Here is a 19530-nt window from a genome sequence, read left to right on the forward strand (position 1 = left end):
AGGGTGAACAAAAACACCGCTTACCTCTGCCTGCAGATGAGATGTCCATGAGCTCCCAGCTGCAGAGTTTCCAGGCGCTGTAATCCAGCCAGTAATTCTCCTCCCAGGCTCCCCAATACTGTGGGGCTTTAACAAAATTCTTTTGCTCTCATCTTGTGTGTTAGAGAAGATCAGGTCCTTGTATCTATCACCACAGGAAGGCATTCCAGGACATAGGAACAATGCATCGTGAGCAAAGGAAAGCAGGCCAAGGATTTAATAAAAGGAAGAAAATATATTCCCAATATGCAGGAGTGCACAAGACCACGAGGAGAGTGACTGCACCGGAACAAAGAAAAGTTAGGATTATATCTGAATGAGGGCGGGAAATATTCAAGGGTGGAGTCACAGGTGATCTGTGGGCGTTTCTAGGGCGTTCCCAGGGCCTGTCTTTGTTGATGCCTCCTTCCCACCCGGAGGAGGGATTCCCTTACAGGAACTGTGAAAGGGGTGGAGAATTTTCCCGCCTGTAATGCTAATACTGTTATAGCCAATTACAATTAGCTGTAGCTGTAGCATTTCTTAGGAATTTTTCCCTGCCTGGAATTCTGATAGTGTTATAATACATCACAATTAGCTGTAGCTGCACTTTCTCTTAAGAATCATTGCATTGCACTTCTGTTTTCTTTGTTTCCTCTCACATCTTCCTTCCTTTCCTCCCCCCTCTCCCTGTGGCCCTGTGCTCTCTGCCTATGGTAATAAGTTTTTCTACCTGAGCTAATCATAAAATTAATACAATCAGATTAAGATAAAATAGAATTTTAACACATGCGCATGTGGAATTCACATACGTGTAAAAATTCCACAGGCAGTGAGTTCAGATTGGGTGCTTGGCAGGTAATTTAGGGACAGTGGCACACAGTCATAGAAGGTACATTGTTGTTAGGCAACCCAGAACATAATGGGACATGGGGGAAGGGTGGTCAGCAGGCTCCACTGGGCGTCTTCCCGCCTTATGCTAAAGAGTGTATGCCAAGGTTCCCTCCCTAAACCAGGTCTTTCCATCTGAATCGCTTAGACAGGAAGGGGGGGGGGGGGGGTCAAAGGCTGTTTTGGAGTCTTTTGTTCCCTAACAAGGAGCTTAAAGTCAATGTGCACAAAGACAAAACTTTTGGTCCTCTTCATTCCCACCTTTGTAACTTTAATACAAGTTTCACATCCAGAAGTTAAATTGGTAGATTGTTCCATATTTCATTGATCTAATCATTCAATCCGGAGAATAAGTTAGTTAAATTGTTGGATCTTATTTCATGATGCAGTGATGTAGATACAATCCCAAATTTCACCTTTTAGTAACTACCCTGCTTAGGTGACTTGCTCAGGTGGAGGAAAGGAACAAACTGTCTTCTACCCTCAAGGTTTTTTCTGGCTGCTCTAATAATCAAACAGACATGAGACAGATTAGCCAAGAGAAAATAAGCCGCTTTAATACATACACATGGGAACCCCGCACACAGGAGAGAGTGAGAGACCCCACGTACAGGATTGGTAGGGAATTAGAAAGGGAACCTATGTAGCTAAGACATGCCAAGCTAGGAATGAAGTAAGGTCCCTTGGGGGCTTGAAAGTGTCACTGCAGAGGGGTGACAAGAGGAAATGTTTCATAAATATCTTGAACCTAGTCAGACAGACAGATGTTGACAGACACTAAAGGAGGTCAGACAGGGGCAGAAATAGAGAAAGAATGTTGGGTGTGGGGTGCTGAGCTGCTACCAGCCCAAGGTCGCTGTGTGAGTGACCTGTGGGTTTGGGATCTCTCGGGGTGTCCTTGGCTGCCTCTGCACTGTTTTCCCAGTTCTTCCATATATGCCTTTAGGCCTTCACGAGACTGAAGTTCCCACACCAGGCCAGCACTCTGGACCTGAGAGTGGCCCCAGCCTTGGATGAGACCCCTTATGCCAGGGAAAAGCTGAGGGACTGTACCCCAACCCACCAGACAGGCCCAGCTACCACAGCTGTGCAGGGGGGAGCCTGTTCCAGCAAAGCTGCCCCAGGAGCCTGGTGTTCAGCTCCCCCTGCAGATGCTGCACCTGGAGTGGAGTCCCCAAGGCCCCTTCAGCCCCAGTGCACAGGCCAAACCCTGGGATCCCACCACAGCCTGCCTCCCCTGCCAGGAATGCTAATAGTGTTTTAACCCACTCCAATTAGCTGTAGCTGCACCATTTCTTAGGAATAATCTCATCTCCTCTCTTTTCCTTCTTTTGCCTCACGTCTTCATTCCTTTCCTCCCCTCTCTCCCCGAGGCACTGTTCGCTCTGCCTATGGTAACAACTTCTTCTAGCCGAGCTAATCATCAAATGAACAAAATGAGATTGATGACATACATCAAATTTTAATATATGTGCATGAGGAATTCACATACTCGTGAAGATTGGGTGCTTTGCAGGTAATTTAGGAAGAGCGGCACACTCATGGAAGGTAAATTGTTGCAACTCAGAAAATAATGGGATACGGGGGAAGGGTGGTCAGCAGTATCCACTGGGTGTCTTCCCGCCTTATGCTAAGGAGTTTACGCCAAGTTTCCCTTCCTAAACCAGGTTTTTCCATCTGAATCTCTTAGGCAAGAAATGGGGGGGGGGGGGGGGGTCAAAGGTTCTTTCTGAGTCTTGTTTCTTAACAACCAGCTTTAAATCAATGGTCCCAAAGGCAAGTTTTAGTCCTCTTCTTACCAACCTTTGAAACTTTATGAAAGTTTCACATCCAGAAGTTCAATTGGTAAATTGTTCTGTATTTCATTGATCTAATCACTCAGTCCTAACGATGGAGGAATATTTTCCTGTGATTCCCCAATTGGTGTAGATGATGTTGGATCTGCCGGCAGTTTCTGGGTGTAGGCCGGGATCGTGTCTCGTGAGACCCAAGAATGGAAACACGTAACCAGGAGAGGTAAAGAGTTTTAAAAAGAGGATAGTTTATTAAAAGCAAAGAGTCAGAGCTCCCAAGCAGGAGGCGGTCCCAAATGGGGGTGGCCCCATGAAGGAGGCAAAAGCCCTTACTTTTATATCTTCCCTTGCCTGTTTGGGAAAAGGGAGCTGTTTGAAGAAGGGAACTGACACCTTCTAATGCCTTCTAATCTAATTTCTCTACCATGTTTGTGCTGCTTGCCCATCCTAAAGGAATTAGGAAAGTAATCCACTCTTATGTATCAGATCTGTTCCCGTTTGTCAGGCCAAAAAGAATTTTATGATTAATCTAAAGGCCTTGTTATATTACGTCCTGGAGCAAAGGAGTGATTTCAAAACCTGGAGTTTTAGGATTATGGCTGTCTTGTTTATTCCACCAGGGACCTCCCTGTCTACCTAGGGATGCTAGCTAACCTGTATCACTAATAAGTTAGTTTATAAAGTAATTGTTGAATCTTATTTTATGATGCAGTGATATAGATCTACTCCCAAATCTCACCTTTTGTTAACTATCTGATTACTTGCTTATGTGAAGGAGGAAGAAACTTTCCTCTACCATCAAGTTCCTTTTGGCTGCTCTGATAATCACATAGACATAAGACAGATAAGCAAGAGAAAATAAGCAGATTTAATACCACACAGAGGAGAGACTCAGAGACCCCGCGTACAGGAAAGGTGGGCAGATAGAAATGGTAAATAAGGCATCCGGAGCTAGGGATGAGATAAGGTTCCTTAGGGGCTTCATAGTGTCACTGCAGGGGGGTGTGACAGAGCAGATGTTTCATGACTATCTTTTTAACGTAGTCAAAGAGATGCTGACAGAGACCGAAGGAGAAGGTCAGACAGGGACAGAAATAGAAGCACAGTGTAGGGTGTGGGGTGCCGAGCTGCTGCCAGCCCACAGTTGCCGACTGAGTGCGTGGCCTGTGGATTTGGGATCTCTTGGGGTGTCCTTGGCTGACTCTGCACTGTTTTCCCAAGTCTTTCATATATGCCTTTAGGCTCCTGCTTCCCCAGCTGTCCCAGGGGGCTGCAGTCTGGACCCTGCAGGACTCTCTCTAGTCTCTCTGAAACATGGCCCGATTGGGACACCACAAAAGAGGCCTCACCTCTCCCTGTCCTAGAGCTTAACAGATGACCAACCCACTCCCGGAGGTTTGGGCTTGGAATGTCCCGTTCCTGAGCTTAGGAGATCCCCCTGTCCCAGTTACATGCTTTAGATAATTACCCTGAAACTTACGCTTGCTTACTAGTCACAGTGCCCTGTGCTCGCCGATTACAATCTTTAAGGCCTAGCATTCTTTCCAGTCTCTGCTCCTGGGTTGGTGAACACGTTGGAGAGCCACGTCGCCAAAGGGAAGCCTGCATGCAGACCCCCGGAACCATCACAGCTTCTGGAGGAACGCCCAGATTTCCCCATAAATATCCCAGGCTGGTCTGAGAATGTTATGGCAGTTTTTGGAGGTGTTAACCCGCTGCCTTCTCAGGCCACCGGTGCTCTGATAATAAATGCTTATTCTGTGACCCAACTCCTGTGTCGGTCTATTGGCTGAGCGATGCAGGCAGCACGAGCCCCGGACTCGTTTGCCTCCGGTTTCAGTTTCTGGCGACCCAGATGGGACAGCCTCGGGGCTCCTCCGGTAAGTCTCGGCTTGCGGAGGGTCTCGGGGGCTGCCTGGGACTGGGCAGATTCCTTGGTGCAGGACCGACCTCTGCCGAGATATTTTGCTTGTGGAGGTGGGGTTTGTGCCAGGGCCTGCCCGTCATGGACGCCCTTTCTGCACATTTGGGATAGAATAAGCGTTGGCTCTGTTTCCTGCCTCTAATTTCTGGTTTGGAAATCGGGGTGGCTCTGGCATGCGCAGCCAGAGGACTTTACACTCAACATCTGCGGCTCCTCTTTGAGGGCCATCTGGGGGTCATACTGACCCATTGGCGTCAATAAGTGAGGTTGCAACATCCAGCAAGGCATAATACCCCACCAGTAAGGGGCTCTGGTTGCAGGCTTCCTCTGGTCTTGGAAGCACGCCTATGGTCGGCACTGTGAAAGCCACCACGCTCGGTTTCAGTCTTTGGGCATTGGGTGGCCTTAGGGCCACACTTGGTTTTCGGTATTCGCTCACAAGCTGATTGTCTGATGGTCAACGGACCATGTATATGGATTAAGACGATGTCGCATCCCAATTTGGTGCCTGGCCAGGTTTTGGTTTTGGTATTCGGATCCAAAGTTAGTTTTTCTGGTTTTTGTCTGTCTGATTCAGGAAATACTTGGATCTGTCTGTGTGTGTGTGTGTATGCGTGTGTGTGTGTGTGTGTGAGTGTATATCAAGTGTAGCTGTATGTGTTCAACCTCAAACATGGGATCTAAGGTTTCAATCCCAGCTGGGAGCCCATTGGGTATAATATTAGGACATTCGCAAAAGTACAGCTATAAGCCATTGACCAAAAAGAAATTAATGTTCTATTACAGCGCTGTTTGGCCAATGTATACATTAGATTCTGGAGAATGCTGGTTGCTCGATACTTCATTAAATTACACTATTTTGCAACTGGAATTGTTCTGTTAGAGATCTGAAAAACGGGGTGAAATTTCTTATGTATGCCTTTATGATAGACTCTGAAAAGAATGGAACTAAACTGATAGTTCAGCAAAAAGGGGACTCCACCCATCTCCTAATCCACTCATGAACAGGAATGCTGAGGCTGAGGTAAGGGAAGCAAAAAAAGACACTTTTAAAACCAAGTGGCTAATTCTCAAGCCAGACCTCCCACCCTTTGTTCCAGCATCTTTGAAATTTTAAGGGTAACTGTAAGATCTTAGAACCTCTCTGCAATTGTTAATGATTCTGTTCATATGTATATTATCTGTGATATGTGTGTTTGTACGTTTTATATATAATGTTTTTGCCTCCAGATGTATTGCCAGTTTGTAATTGATTGGCTTAAAAAAAAGATTAAGCACTTATAAATTTAAATACTAAAAACTAACTAGAGTACTTGATACTAAAATATTTGATAATAAGACTAGTTTAACTTTTAGTTAGATATGGTTTTGTGGTTTTTTTTTAGGTTAACATTAAATACGGTATCTTTTGCCTGGGTTTACAAAAATAAATTCATGTTATCTCAGTCACAAAATTTGTCCAAAAATAGCTTGGGTAATAATTACCTTTGAAATCTCCTAAACTTAACAACTAATAAAATGTTAACAGATAAAACTTTTCAGTAGTAATAGTGTGCATGCTTGGACGAGGTTTCTGAGCATCTGTTGGTAACTTCAGATTTCAGTTTTAGGCGACTGGTTGGCTCAGTGGTTGGAGTGCAGTGCTCATAGCAACAAGGTCGCTGGTTTGATTCCCCCGTGGGCCAGGGAGCTGCGTCCTCCACAACTGGATTGAAAGCAGTGACTTGACCTGGAGCTGAGCTGCGCCCTCCACAACTACATTGAAAATGACTTGACTTGCAGCGATGGGTCTTGAAAAAAAACACTGTTCTCCAATATTCCTCAACTGGAAAAAAAAACAGAACAAACAAAAAAAAACACCTATAAATAAAAAGATTTCAGTTTTACTAACTTGTGTTAAATGATAAAAAGTACTGAATATGTAGGTATTTCTAAATAACAAAATGCTGAAATATTAATTATCGGATGAGTCTGAGTTCACCTATTTTTTGGTTTCTTGTCACAGGATATCTGAAAGCTAACTTACGATGTCAGTAAATGTGTTTTTTAATTTCCTTTAAAATACAATTTTTAAAAATTGGTAGATATATTGCTAACAAAAACCTATACTTCTAAAGGTTGCAAAATGTGTTTATGGATTTGCTAATGGAAATGTTGAATACTTGCTTTTAGTTGTCAGTAAAAATTAAGGCTCTGAAGGTTATGGATTTTCATTAATATGTAAGGAAATGATGTATGTTTCCAAAAAATGCATAAGGTATAAAAATATATTTTTGAAGCAAAAGAAAGGAGTTTGTCCTAAGTATGATTATTTCTGAATAAGTGAGAGGACACAAACCAAGAGGGACTGGGAAAATTATAGAAGGTTTGTGAAGAAAAATCTTGAAGACATTTTATATATGGTTAAACTAAATGTGACTTAAATAAATTTAAGTATCAAAAGTAAGACAGTACAAAATTAGTTAAGTTTTCTCTCTCTGCTAAATAAAACAAAGTTTGTTAGACTAGTGGTCTGCTACTGATATTATAGGAAAGTTTTCTGTCTGAAAAGCGAAGATTTTCTGTCATCAAAATAATTTTATGTTTATATTGTCTTAATTAGATCTTCAATTACTCAGGAAAATTAAATCTAAGAACTGACTTTTGCTAATAGTTATGCAAACTTGTGTATTTCAGGACTGCTGGAGTTCACGTGTTCTCCTCGGTGTCACATGTAGGCCAATATAAGGAAGCTTGTTTTCCTAACCTGGCAAGGTAATACAATGGTTCTGGTCCACTGTTACATTCCTGATAGAGGCTCACATCCTAAAAGAAGGACAGGGGATTTGTTTATTTGTCTTTAACAACCACGACAAGGAAAAGGAGGAAAGAAAGGAACACTGACACTGTAGATGAGGCCAGAGGCAGGCCACATTTTTGGCTGCAGTTAATAGACAGGCCAAGGCCAGGGCCACCTCAGGGCCACCCCGGCAGCCCCAGAAAGAAAAAGGAGCCTGCTTTGGACGTGGAAGCCCAGGCCACTGAGGTAAGGCGTGCTAGAATCCTGCAAAGCAGCCATGCCCAATGTGCAAACTGAAGGGCACTGGAGGAGGGATTGTCCGCTGTTCTGAAGGAAGCAGGGACCAACTCCTTCCTTACAAATGGCTGTAATTGACTGAGGAACCTAAAGTGCCCAGTGGCTCCCAAGAAGAAACAGCTCATGCTCATCACAGAGGAGGAAATGCGGGTGACCCTTGACGTGGCAGGTAAGCCTCTTAATTCCCTGGTTGATATGGGAGCCATTTACTCTGTCTTGACTGCTCACTCTAGACCCATTTCTTCCTCTAAAATCTGCTTGGTTATAAAGATAAAAACAGCCCCTAGACTTGGGCTCATTTTACTCAGCCTGTTCCTTACCAATGGTCTATACCTGAGAGAAAATATAAAATGAACGAATCAGACTTAAAAAGGGCTCTGGAAGTTTTCTGAGCAGACCTCTAGGCCTGCCCGTTGCTTTAGATTGTGACCTCAATTCTTTTATGTCCTGTGTTAACTTGGGAGAGGTTCAGCAGACGCTTAGGAAATATGGGGGACCAGTACCTCCCCCAGGCCAACCCCTCTACATATTGTAGCCCCAGAAAGCCAGGAGGCCAAATACTACTGAAAGCCTGGAAGGGGAGGAGTCTCTAACAGATCAGTTAGCTCAGAAATGAAAGGGACCCTTTGCAGTTTTCCCATGCCCCACAGCTGTTGTTGAGCTTCAGGGAGTCAGTGGCTGGGTCCACTTCCCTTGAATCAAACCTGTTTCATTTCAGTCTCCACAGGACGCCCCCAGAAGGAAGACTGTCACTCCTGTCCTGTGAGCCGGCTGAAGACCTTCAGCTCCTCTTCAAACAGACAAGTTTGTGTCGTCTGAAACACAGCAGTTTCATCTCCAGGTGGCCATCTGCCAGGCACGGCCATCATCCCTCCTGAGGATGACAAGCCAGGCCAGTAGCCACTTAATAACCAGAGGACCTTTCCTCTGTAGTCCCCTCCCCGCTAGAACTGAACAGCAGAGAACTCTCTGTTAGCCAGAGGCAAGGACTACGCCCTCTCAGCAGGAAGTAGCGAGAGACCTTGTCACCCGTATCCCTGGATTTAAAAATCGTCTTTGTAATACAGTTATTTGTTTCTAATCTAACCTTACCGATTTTATATAAATAAAATGAACATAAGATGGGGAAATTTAAACCTGGGCCAGGTTGGAACCACCATGAAATAGGCCTCGCCTCTCCCTGCTCTAGAGCTTAACAATTGACCGATCCCCCCTCCCTGCGGTTTGGGCTTGAAATGTCCTGCCCCAATTCCTGAGCTTAGGATGCCCGGTTCCCTGCTTTACATAATTACCCTGAAACTTGTGTGCCTGTACTTACTGATCACAATCTTTTATGGCCTAGCATTCCTTCCAGGTTACTCTCATCACTGCCCCTGGTTGGTGACCACATTGGAGAACAACATAGCAAGAAGGAAGGCTCCATGCAGACCCCTGGAACCATCAGGTGGCCTCTGGAAGAACGCAGAGGTTTCCCCTTAAATATGCCAGGCTGGCCTGAGAATGTTATGGCAGTTTTTGGAGGTGTTAACCGGCTGCCTTCTCAGACCACCGGAGCTCTGATCATAAACGCTTATTCTATGACCCAGCTCCTAGTAGGTCTAATGGCTGAGCAGTGCAGGCAGCACGAGCCCGGAACTCGTTTGGCCTCCCTGTGGTCTTTCCATACCCAACCTTTCAGCTCTCAGACCTGGGTTACTTTTGGTCTGGCCCTCCTGGGCTGCCTCTTTTACAAGCAAAATAAACCTTTGGTTTGCACCCCACTGCTCCCAGATGTGGTGACTTACAGAGGCTGCCTAGGCGCACTGTTAATTCAAAAGCGGCCCTGGGGATGCTCGGGAGCCAAGAGGGGAGGGTGGCCTAAGGCGGCATAGGTAAGAGACAGGTAGGAAGGCAGTTAATTCAGGTGTGCCAAGCCCTGTGCTTGGTTTCACCTCCAGGACTCCACATTCCAGCGGGCAGCTCCCAGGGCACAGAAGACTGCACCTGGGGCACAGCCCTGAGTCTGACACCTTGGCTCAGAAGCCTTTGGAAAGAAGAGCTTATCCTGACCTCCACTCAGTTGTTATTCCCAAGATGCACACAAGATGGCAGCAGAGAATAACTTTTCCCGGTGACCTGCACAGGGTGTTAATTCCAAAATGCACACCAGATGGCAGCAGAGAGCATTTCCCTGCCCACTAGCCTTAAAATGAGAATCCAGGCCCCTGGGACTACATTCTCTTTGAGATAAATCTGTTTTAGGCCCTCACAGGTCCCATCTCACCTACTACTCCTATTTTCCAATTGAGGCAGAGACAATTATTATCTCCCTTTCACAGGAATTTAAAATGAAGACTGATTCTAACGCAGTTCTGAGTCCGAACCGAGGCTGAAATTACCAACGTGGGCCAGAATAGCTTGCACACACAGGGTCCTGGACAAACAGAGTGATCCAAACAGTCCTTATAGCATTGGGTGCAATCTTGGTTATTCTATTCAGGAAAATCTGCAAATAACCTTAATAACCTAATCTAGTGAGTTGAGCTAACCAGCCACCCCTAGAAAGATATTTTTAAGAGTGCCCTATTACCAGAATTTAAGCAGTAGAAATATTAGTTTTGTAAGTGTAACTGATATAAATTACAACCCAATTGGAGATTTTTTCACTATGGTTACTATACAAATGAAATAAATGGCAAAAGGACATGATAGCAATATTTTGTTATTTATGTATCACCAGATATTTTAGGACATGAACAAAGATTCTGAGTGTTCAGACTTCTTTTGTTGTGTTTCATATTTAAATAACTCCCTACCTGTATTCCGAGTCAAGCTACTTGACAAACAGGTATGATCTGAGAAGGCATTTAGCTTTATACCAAAAGTTTTTCTAACTACAGTTAACACCTTCAAGGAATTGACATTACGAGACAAATAATATGCTGGGTCCCTTTTTTGAACACTGCGAAAAATTGTGTCAACAGCACTGGAAGTCAAACTGATACCCCCAAAAAAGGGAAAAATCATTCGTGGTCCAGGAAAGTATGTTAAGTTCTCCCCCGCATAACAGTTAAGCAATAAAATATGTAAACTACAGTTGACTTGGTTTCAGGAGAAGCACATTTGAGGATTACGTTATTGTTCTCTTCTCATTAGCAGGGATTCTGTGGGCCACCATGCTATTTACTCTGCGGATTGTTGTAGTGAGGCAGGAAGACAGACTTGCTCACAATTGGTGATCAACTGTGGTCCTGTCTCTTCCCATTTTTCAGTCACAACCTAATATTTGTATAAATCAGGAGGTCAAAGGAACAAGAAACTTCCGACAATGACAGGAATATCACTGTAGCTGTGATCTGTCTGATCACAGAAAGGATTTCATCTTGGAGAGCTTTCTGAGCCTTTTCTCTGGGTGTACTGTCATCTTTGGCAGTCTTGTCACAATATCAAATTACCGTCTTTCAAGGACCCTTTCAATATGTGAGAGGACTGCCACTACTTTCTTAACTGAACTCTTGTATAATCCAACTGTTAGTTGTCCCACGTTATTTAGGTATTTCATGAGCTCTGAATGAGTAGTTAGAGTCAAGGTGAGCCCACATTTCTGCACTAGAGTCAAGTTTTCAAGTGGATACAGGCCACGCTGATATAACATGTTGTTGATGTCAAATAAGAACTCAGCCACGATTTCAGTGCTCGTGCAGGGTGGTACCTCACTCTGGGGAGACAAGCAGGACCATTGCCAGATCCACAGACGGGCGAGCCCACTCACAGGGTGATGGCAGGGCTTACGGCAGCTCCCCGTCATCCAAGTCCAGTGATCTTTTTTCCAAACATAAACTATTTTAATTGTGTATCTCTTACATACAGTACAATGTAAAGATTTAAAATCCATTGGTTTTTTTGTTGTTGTTCAAGGGTCAAAATCCATTGATTTTTGATAAAGGGCAGACAACATTAAATTGTGTAAAGAAGGGTATTTCCAACAAATGTGCTACACAGCTGGCCATACACATGAAGAGAAATGAAACTGGACTCTAACCTCACACCACATACAAAAATTAACTGGAAATAGATGAAGGGCTTAAATATAGGAGGTAAAAGTATAAATTCTTGAAAAAAGATGGAGATACATTTCTGTGACCTTCGATTAGCAATGTTTTCTTAGACTTGATAACACATACAAGCAGCAGCAACAAATAGGTAAATTGGACATCCTCCAAATTAAAAACATGCGTGTATCAAAAGAAACTATCCAGAAAGTGGAGGCAGCCCATCGAATGGAAAAATATTATATACCTGACAAGAGTCTGTTATCCAGAGTAAAGAATTTCTAAAACTCATGAACAAAAAGACAACTAAAATTTGTAAATGACCTGAATAGAACCTTCTCCACATTAGACACACACGGTCAACAGGCACAGGAAGATGTCCCACATCCTCAGTCCTGATGCAAATGCAAATTACAGCCACAGTGTGATCCCCCTTCACATGTACCAGAATGGCCATAATAGAGAAAAATAAAACAAATGGCAGCAACAATGTCGAGAAATTAGAACCCTTAAACATTCCTTCTGAAAATGTAAAATGGTGTGGCCTCGGGGTACTACAGTTTGGCATGTCCACCCCATAAAAGATTGCCACGTGTTTCAACAAATCCACTTACAGAAATAGACCCCCCCAAAAAAAATTTAAGAGCTGTTCAAACAAAAACTGGTAAACTGATACATAGATCCACAGCTGCACTGTTCACAGTAGCAGAGGCCTAAACAATCCAAATGACCATCTTAATCAGCAGTGAAAAGTAAGCAATTGTGCAGCAATACCAGGATTCTTGAGATGGATGCGATTATGAACATATTTAATAATTTCTAAAAATAATATTCCCCATAGCACATACAAAAATTTTAATGTGGCAGAAGACGTCTTTACTAATACACCAATATATTTAGTTCATCTACAATAAATAGCAAAAATTGATAAATCTATCTTCAGTACTGTTTCATTATTTTCTATTTGGAAATAGTCTAGACATTCAATACATATCCATCATTAATTTAGATAACAAAACTTCAAAGATTCAACTTACCAAACACTGGTAAAAAACCTTTTCAATGTATATATACAATATAATTATTGCTAAAAAGTTTACCTAAATATCTTTTATTGTCATTGTATCTATTTTATATATTAGTTAAAATTTTGAGATTTCAAAATCACTTATTACCGAAGCTGTTTTCTTGACACATTTTGTAACACCGATGACAAACTTATTTTTATAAACCCACTTAAATATATATATATTTAACATTAATAACTTTCAAAGACATGACTATGTGATAAAACCAAACTAAAACCAGTTTTAATATGAAATATTTCACCAGATCATTTGATCCTGAAAAGCCTATGGGTTACTTTGTATTCTGTTTAATTTATATAAGCATTTAATTTATTCTACCCGATCAGATACTACAAACTAGTAACACCATCCAGAGCTAAAAAACATCTTACCACAAACACAAAGTGGTTTCACACTGACATTACAAATTAACAGAATTAGTAATAACTGTAGAGAACGCACGAGATGGTTTACCAAGAAAACAACTAGTTGTCACAAGAGCTCTATAACACAAGTAAATGTAGACGTTTTTCCCATTCCGGGATACATCGTCTGTACAAGGACAGTGAGGTCTAAATAGTGAGACACACCAACCAGCCTCCTTACAGCTCAGGCCAGGAAGCCAGAGGCCCCTCCACACAGAGTGCAGAGGATGCAGCCCTCCCAGAGCCAAAGGGTCACCCCCAAAGACAGAGACAGCACAGACCTTTGTCACCCAAGCGGTCGGGATGGTGGGGTGGACAGGGTGTCTCAAGTATCCCACAAAATGTGAGGCACCTCCAGCCTCAAACCCACTAATTTGTGGACCGGTATCTAGAAAGCTGGGGGGACAGATGCCCCTTATGGGCAGAGGCCCCTCTGGACACACTCCCCTGGGAGCTGGCACAGCCAGGCAGAGGTGCACTGGGAACCCGATCTTACCCCACTGGGCACCAGGTGCAATGGAGTAAGTGCACATGGCGGATGGTGGGAACCAGAGAGGATTACCTTCCTCGGTCAAAACCCAAGCTCCCGGGACACAGCAGAAGGAAAGAAAAACCTCATGCGGTTTCTAGACAGGGACCCACACAGCAAAGTTTGTTTCCGCAGACGCCGGTCTGGAGAGAACCGCTTAACTTCACAGCCTGTGGGGCTGTCTCCAACGACAGGCTTATGGGAGCCTGTGCCCGTGTTCTGTCCCTAAGGTAGTTCCTTCTTAGGACAAAGGACACGCAAGACACAGACACATGAAGAAACAAACATCTCTGGGAGAAAAGAATTAAGAAAACTCTGGAGTCTCGAGGTACAAGAAGTTGCTTCAAAAATATTTTCCTGCAAATCTTATTCAGAAAAGAAAGGACTCGCACCCCTTCTAACTTCTACCCAACGGCAGACAGAGGCCAGGAATGTAATACATGCGCACCTGGAATTCACACAAGCATGAAATTTCCAGACGGGAGAAATCAGGTAAATATGACATTTTAGAGAAGGATGGGAATGGGCTCTTAGATTTTAGATATAAAAATGGGAGATTCACAGGTAATTCAGGAAAAGATGAACACACGTGGCAGGTCAAGTTTTGTGAGGCTCCTGCATGGAGTCTTCCTGTCTGCTGCTAAGAGTACTGGGCTCAGGTTTTCATTTGTGCTTCACAGTCTTTCAGGAGGCAGGAAAAGGGGAGCCAGGCTGGACAGGGAGGCTTGTGTTGTTAAAACTGCCCCTTTTGCAATTTCTTTTCCTTTGTTTAGCTATGTGGCCTCTGGCAATTGTGGGCTGCGTTTACATTTCTGATCTGCTTGGGAGAGGACCTGGGGGAGATGCTGAGACCCTACTTTCTATCAGACTGAAAAATACAGCTTCCATTTTTGTCAAGTTTCTGATCAGGTATTAGAATCTTTAAAACCTGTTCCAACATAGCAATTCTCATACTCTTAGATCGCCATACAGTTTTTAAAAATTTGCACATCTCTTAATTTTCCCTTCTGCCTTTTTTAAACCTAATGTTGATATTAGCATTTTTAAGACCCAACAAGCTGAAGAACTATTTCAAAAGTTAAATTTCCTTGAATTTGTTTGTATTAAACATGTGGTCTTTCTCTAGGTTCCAATAAAACAGCTGTTTGTCATGAGAGTTTTCTTAACACATTTTCAAAATTAGCAATTTTTTCAATTCAAAGTAGCCACAGTCTGGCCACTGATTATAGGATTTTAATAGATACTCAAACCCATAAGCCTTTTTACATCTTAACCGAGGAAGCCAAAGGCTTTCTGTCCCTGTGGTATTTTCTTTTTATGACAAACGGCATAAGAGACATAGACACAGAAAAAAATGATCACTTCTAAAAGGAAAGAATCAATAAAGAAAAGCTGTGAGTCGCTACTCCCGAGAAGCTAGCTTCACAAACATTTTTCCCTGCCAATCTACTTGTAGAAGAGAAGAAAAGGACATGAGGAACTTCTACATTCTCCCAAACCCCATAAATACACCGGGAAGACTGACATGGTGAACAAAAACACTGCTTACCTCTGCAGGCAGACATCCTTGTGCTCTCAGGGGCAGCGGTTTCCAGGAGCTAGCAGTGCCCCAATAATTCTGGCAGGCTCCCAAAAACTGTGAGGGCTTAAAAAAAATTATTTTGCTCTCATCTTATGTCTTAGCTGAGATCAGCCCCTTGTATCATCGCAGAAAGGCATTCCAGGATGTAGGAACAATACCTCATGAAAAAAGGCAAGCAGGCCAAGGATTTACTAAACGAGAAAAATATATTCCCAAAATTCAGGAGTGCACTGGACCAGAAGGAGTGGGACTGCACCGAAAAAAGAAAATTTAGGATTATGTTTGAACGGGGGCGCGAAATATTCCAGGGAGGTGATCTCTGAGCGTTTCCAGGGCGTTCCCAGGGCGTGTCTTTCTTGGTGCCTCCTTCCCACCGGAGGAGGGATTCCTTGTAGGAACTGTCACGGGGACACAAGAGGTAGAGATTTTTCCTGCTTGCAATGCTAATACTATTGTGATCCATCACAATTACCTGTAGCTGCACCTTGTCTTAGGAATTTTCCCTGCCTGGAATTCTGATAGGTTATAATCCCTCACAATTAGCTGCAACTGAACCTTTTCTTCGGAATGATTGCATTTCTGTTTTCTTTGTTTCCCCTCACATCTTCCTTTCTTCCCCCTTTCTCCTTGTGACCTTGTGCTCTCTGCCTATGGTGATAACTTCTTCTAGCTCAACTAATCATAAAATTAATAGAATCAGATTAAGATAAAATCGAATTTTTATATATGCACATGGGGAATTCCCATACATGTAAAAATTCCAAAGGCAGCGAGGTAAGATTGGGTACTTTGCAGGTAATTTAGGAAGACTGGCACACTCATGGAAGGTAAATTGTTAGGCCACCTAGAAAATAATGGTACACAGGTGAAGGGTGGTCAACAGGCTATACTGGGCATCTTCCCTCCTTATGCTAAGGAGTTTACCCCAAGTTCCCCTCCTAAACCAGGTCTTCCATTTTAATCTCTTAGGCAGGAAAGAGGGAGGGTCAAAGGCTGTTTCAGAGTCTTTTGTCTGGAACCCTCGAACTCTAACCGGAACTAGAACTCGAACCCGAACTCGAACATGAACTCGAACCCGAACTCGAACTCGAACTCGAACCAAACTCGAACTCGAACCCTAACTCGAACTCGAACCAAACTCGAACCCGAATTCAAACTCGAACCAAAACTCTAACCAAACTCGAACTCGAACTCGAACTCGAACCAAACTCGAACCCGAACTCGAACTCGAACCAAACCCAAACTCGAACTCGAACTTGAACCAAACTCGAACCCTAACTCGAATTCGAACCAAACTCGAACTCGAACTCGAACTCGAACTCGAACCAAACTCGAACTCGAACTCGAACTCGAACCCGAACTCGAACCAAACTCGAACTCGAACTCGAACTCGAACTCGAACCAAACTCGAACCCTAACTCGAACTCGAACCAAACTCGAACTCGAACTCGAACTCGAACTTGAACCAAACTCGAACCCTAACTCGAACTCGAACCAAACTCGAACTCGAACTCGAACTCGAACCAAACTCGAACCAAACTCGAACTCGAACTCGAACTCGAACCCGAACTCGAACCAAACTCGAACTCGAACTCGAACTCAAACTCGAACTCGAACTGGAACCAAACTCGAACTCGAACCCGAACTCGAACCAAACTCGAACCAAACTCGAACTCGAACTCGAACCCGAACTCGAACCAAACTCGAACCAAACTCGAACTCGAACTCGAACTCGAACCCGAACTCGAACCAAACTCGAACTCGAACTCGAACTCGAACCCGAACCCGAACCCGAACTCGAACTCGAACTCGAACTCGAACTCGAACCAAACTCGAACTCGAACTCGAACTCGAACTCGAACCAAACTCGAACTCGAACTCGAACCCGAACTCGAACCCGAACTCGAACCAAACTCGAACCAAACTCGAACTCGAACTCGAACCCGAACTCGAACCAAACTCGAACCAAACTCGAACTCGAACTCGAACCCGAACTCGAACCAAACTCGAACCAAACTCGAACTCGAACTCGAACCAAACTCGAACTCGAACTCGAACTCGAACCCGAACCCGAACTCGAACTCGAACCAAACTCGAACCCTAACTCGAATTCGAACCAAACTTGAACTCGAACTCGAACTCGAACCAAACTCGAACTCGAACTCGAACTCGAACCCGAACTCGAACCAAACTCGAACTCGAACTCGAACTCAAACTCGAACTCGAACTGGAACCAAACTCGAACTCGAACCCGAACTCGAACCAAACTCGAACCAAACTCGAACTCGAACTCGAACCCGAACCCGAACTCGAACTCGAACTCGAACTTGAACTCGAACCAAACTCGAACTCGAACTCGAACTCGAACTCGAACCCGAACTCGAACCAAACTCGAACTCGAACTCGAACCAAACTCGAACTCGAACTCGAACCCGAACTCGAACCCGAACTCGAACCAAACTCGAACCAAACTCGAACTCGAACTCGAACCCGAACTCGAACCCGAACTCGAACCAAACTCGAACTCGAACTCGAACTCGAACCCGAACTCGAACCAAACTCGAACCAAACTCGAACTCGAACTCGAACTCGAACCAAACTCGAACTCGAACTCGAACCCGAACCCGAACTCGAACTCGAACTCGAACCAAACTCGAACCCAAACTCGAACTCGAACTCGAACCAAACTCGAACCCAAACTCGAACTCGAACCAAACTTGAACCCAAACTCGAACTCGAACTCGAACCGAACCCGAACTCGAACTCGAACTCGAACTTGAACTCGAACCAAACTCGAACTCGAACTCGAACCCGAACTCGAACCCGAACTCGAACCAAACTCGAACTCGAACTCGAACTCGAACCCGAACTCGAACCAAACTCGAACCAAACTCGAACTCGAACTCGAACTCGAACCAAACTCGAACTCGAACTCGAACCCGAACCCGAACTCGAACTCGAACTCGAACCAAACTCGAACCCAAACTCGAACTCGAACTCGAACCAAACTCGAACCCAAACTCGAACTCGAACCAAACTTGAACCCAAACTCGAACTCGAACTCGAACCGAACCCGAACTCGAACTCGAACTCGAACCAAACTCGAACCAAACTCAAACTCGAACTCGAACTCGAACCCGAACTCGAACTCGAACCCGAACTCGAACCCGAACTCGAACCCGAACTCGAACCCGAACTCGAACCCGAACTCGAACTCGAACCAAACTCGAACCAAACTCGAACTCGAACCCGAACTCGAACTCGAACTCGAACCCGAACTCGAACCCGAACTCGAACCCGAACTCGAACCCGAACTCGAACTCGAACCCGAACTCGAACCCGAACTCGAACCCGAACTCGAACTCGAACCCGAACTCGAACTCGAACCCGAACCCGAACTCGAACCCGAACTCGAACTCAAACTCGAACCTAAACTCGAACTCAAACTCGAACCCGAACTCGAGCTCGGACCCGAACTCAAACTCAAACGCGAACTCAAACTCAAACTCGAACCCGAACCCAAACTCGAACTTCGAACAAGGCAGCATAGGTAAGAGCCAGGTGAGAAGGTAGTTAATTCAGGTGTGCCAAACCGTGCGCCGGGTTTCACCTCCAGGACCCCACATTCCAGCAGGCAGCTTCCAGGGCACAGCCCTGGGTGTGACACATTGGCTCAGAAGCCTTTGGAAAGAGCTTGTCTTGACCTCCACTCAGGTGTTACTCCCAAAATGCACACGAGATGGCAGCAGAGAATAACTTTTCATGGTCACCTGCAACCAGGTGTTATTCCCCATATGTACACGAGATGGCAGCAGAGAATAACTTTTCATGGTCACCTGCAACCAGGTGTTATTCCTCATATGTACACGAGATGGCAGCAGAGAATAACTTTTCATGATCACCTGCAACCCGGTGTTATTCCCCATATGCACACGAGATGGCAGCAGAGAGCATTTCCCTGCCCACCAGCCTTAAAATGAGAATCCAGGCCCCTGGGACTACATTCTCTTTGACATAAATCCTGTTACAGGCCCTTCACAGGCCTCAGCTCACCTACTGGTCCCATTTTACAGAAAAGGCAGAAACCATTAATATCTCCATGCACAGGTAATTAAACGGGAGAGTGATTCTAACACAGTTCTGAGTCCAAAACCGGGACCCAAATGGGCCCACATGGGCCAGTAGAGCTTGCAT

General features: G+C 44.4%; 2 long non-coding RNA genes and 1 pseudogene across 4 annotated transcripts in view; 1 reads left to right on the forward strand and 2 right to left on the reverse strand.

Annotated features, from left to right (window-relative positions):
* LOC148756819 (uncharacterized) overlaps positions 1-9462 on the forward strand; it is a 24802-nt gene extending 15340 nt beyond the window's left edge. For 2 of the 3 annotated variants that reach the window (XR_016022479.1, XR_016022480.1), the window contains exons 2-3: positions 7303-7871; positions 8421-9462. This is a non-coding gene — a long non-coding RNA (uncharacterized LOC148756819). Of the gene's footprint in view, positions 1-7214; positions 7872-8420 lie in introns of those variants that run through there. The other variant, XR_016022478.1, reaches the window with a different exon arrangement.
* On the reverse strand, positions 3552-16183 carry LOC148756820 (uncharacterized). Its single transcript, XR_016022477.1, has 2 exons — positions 15304-16183; positions 3552-6451 (listed from the first exon to the last, which is right to left on the reverse strand). It is a non-coding gene; the product is annotated as an uncharacterized LOC148756820 (long non-coding RNA).
* On the reverse strand, positions 10216-11421 carry LOC148756821 (mitotic spindle assembly checkpoint protein MAD2A pseudogene; annotated as a pseudogene).
* Positions 16184-19530: the final 3347 nt, after the last annotated feature.

The sequence above is a fragment of the Rhinolophus sinicus genome, chromosome 10 (genome assembly GCF_057876585.1).
Source record: "Rhinolophus sinicus isolate RSI-liver-muscle chromosome 10, RSI-T2T, whole genome shotgun sequence".
In the NCBI taxonomy this organism is placed as follows: domain Eukaryota; kingdom Metazoa; phylum Chordata; class Mammalia; order Chiroptera; family Rhinolophidae; genus Rhinolophus; species Rhinolophus sinicus.